The 2,797-nt window shown below is 33.9% G+C and overlaps 1 pseudogene across 1 annotated transcript; it reads left to right on the top strand.

The window, feature by feature from the left end:
- Positions 1–591: 591 nt before the first annotated feature.
- On the top strand, positions 592–2,294 carry LOC111317605 (uncharacterized; annotated as a pseudogene). Its single transcript, XR_016333789.1, has 3 exons — positions 592–700; positions 742–960; positions 1,169–2,294. The product of XR_016333789.1 is annotated as an uncharacterized LOC111317605 (transcript).
- Positions 2,295–2,797: the final 503 nt, after the last annotated feature.

Here is a 2,797-nt window from a genome sequence, read left to right as displayed (position 1 = left end):
TATTCGATTTGATTTGTTAATTTTTAAATTTAAAATTTAAATTTTTTATATAATATTTTAATATAATTTTAAATATATTTAAATAGATTTAAGCATAAATAATTATTTTTTTAATAATTTAAATATATATAAAAATTAATAAAAATATATAATTCAATTCGATTATTTTTTTAATTTTAATTTTTTGATTTAAAATTTGATTTGAATGTAATATATATTTTTAATATCTAAATTTAATTTGAATAAAATAAAAAAATCTAAATTAAATTAAACATTATAATTTTGAATTAATTTATAATCTTTTTAATTTTTTTCACCTCTATGATTTATATATGTTACTGTTTGGAAAGCATTGTTTACGTGGGGTCATCATTCATCATTCATGAAGTAGTTGGACTAATTTAGACTTTTATCATTCATGAGTTTTGTTGTCTCTCGTTCAAATATTATCGTCTATATATTTGCCACCAAAGCTTTCATTTTTACCCATCACGACTCTTCACTCTCAACTATTATCCGCTTTTCATATTTTTTTCCTCAATCAATTTAACCACTCCCTCAACTCCCCTAGCCTGTTTTATTTTCAGCAAAATGCGGCCGCCGTCTCCGAATTGTAAGAAAGAGGTGGGTTTGAAGAGAGGACCATGGACAGCTGAAGAAGACAAAACACTCACGGCTTACATTCAACAACATGACCATGGTAGCTGGCTTGACTTGACTGAGAAAGCTGGTGATTCGTTATTTGCCAATTGCCTGTAGCTTATATATATAAATGTATTCTTTTGTATCGTAATATAGTTAACAAATTAATTGAAAAAATCCCATTTTTAGGACTTCAACGATGTGGAAAGAGCTGTCGACTGAGGTGGATTAATTACCTAAGACCGGATATCAAAAGAGGAAAGTTCAGTTTACAGGAAGAACAGACCATCATTCAACTTCATGCCCTCTTGGAAACAGGTACATTTTATTAACATTTCTCCTTTCGGGACTTTAATGTCTTTCCTGCTTATATACCAGAAAAAGCAAAATATATATATATATATATATATTTATATTTATACCAAATTTTCTTTTTCTCTTTGCTATTTATTTTAGCCACCTTTCGTTGTTTATTTTATGCAGTCATCATAACTGCTGCACCTTTTGTTTGTATGAATTTATTTAGGTGGTCGGCAATGGCAGCTCACTTGCCAAAGAGAACAGACAATGAGATCAAGAATCATTGGAACACACATCTTAAGAAAAGGCTAATCAAAATGGGTATTGATCCTACGACTCACAAGCCTCGAACAGATGCCTCAAGCTTGCCATCTGGTCCTGGCAAGAATGCTTCAAATTTAAGCCACATGGCTCAGTGGGAGAGTGCTCGGCTTCAGGCTGAAGCTAGGTTGGTCCGTGAATCAAAGCAGGTTGTGCCAAATCCTATCAAACCAAAGAAACAGCAGCTTACTCTCCCCACTCAGAGTCAGCTGAGACCGAGGTGCCTTGACGTACTCAAAGCATGGCAATGTGTAATATCTGGCATGTTCGCCTTCTCCAGCCAGGATCTTGGGTCACCAACCTCAACTCTTAGTTTCCCTGACGGAACAGTTCAAGCTCCTGTCATTGGACTCACTGGCTAAACAGATGGTGAAATGGGACTTGATAAGATTTCAGCTGGATGGGGAGAAACTGCCATGGAATTAGACGGCCAAATCAGTTTGAAATGCTTTGAGAAATATTCAAACCAAATGCAAGAAGTTGAGGAAAGAATAATGGTTAGCTACATCGAATTGCATGCCATGACGGGTTCCAGCGATACTGATGCATGGTTTCAGGACTCATTTAGGGTAGGAAATTATGAAAATGTACCTATTGCAAATATAATGGATGGTTTGTCAGATGCTTTTACTTTTGAATTCTGGTGTTCTGAATGCATCGATGGGCGTCGAGAAATCAACAGAAAGTTTCAGTGGCAACATAGTGGAGAACAATAATTGCTGGGATAGTGCACTCAAATTGGTGAATTCTTCACCATATGGTTCGGCTGTGTTCTGATTATATCTAACAGTAGTATATGTTTGTGCTGTTGTATTAATCTTTTGTCACCATGAAAAGGTTTTTTTAATCAAAACCACCCTAGACAAAATTAGATCAAATTTCATTTGTTTCTTTGCTTTTTAATTATTTCCCCGCTGAGCATCTATATATATATACACACACCAAAGCAAGAAACATGGTTTGAAACTTAATCGGTTTATACAATTTCTTAACGATAAAGTTTACTAATAATAATTAAGCGGGGCTCAAATTTTCTGCTCCAATTTCCTCATTTGCGGGTAACTGACTGAGGTTTCAGCTGTAGAAGTTCTCTTTGAATTTTTCACTTTCAACTTTCAAGAGAAATGTACTTTTAAGCCTACTTGTATCTAAAATATAATTCTTCCTAAAGTAGCAAGGAATAACATAAGGACCATGGCAACAGCCGCAAGGCGAATTGCTAGAATGATGAATTTTTAATTTAATTCAGTAATTAGTATTTAAATCTCGATAATTTTAAATATAAAAAAATAATGGTAAGGACAAAAAATTTAGTACCTTTGGAAATTGTTAGATGGTTATTAGTTGCCTAATTCAATGATCGTTGCAAAAGTTGCTGAATCAGTCGAAAGCTGAGGTGAAACATATTTGATGTATCATCAAAGTTATTTTGGTTAGCTAACAAATGGCTCTCGATTTGGAAATGCCAAGGCATAAATGGGAATCGGTCACAGTCAGAGTGATGTCTTCTCGACTGGCTAACTTGTGGACCAAC

This window comes from Durio zibethinus, chromosome 2 (assembly GCF_047325235.1).
Source record: "Durio zibethinus cultivar Kanyao isolate XHJ-2024 chromosome 2, ASM4732523v1, whole genome shotgun sequence".
Lineage (NCBI taxonomy): Eukaryota > Viridiplantae > Streptophyta > Magnoliopsida > Malvales > Malvaceae > Durio > Durio zibethinus.
The sequence above is the reverse complement of the archived record's forward strand: the minus strand, read 5'-3'. Positions and strand labels throughout refer to the sequence as shown.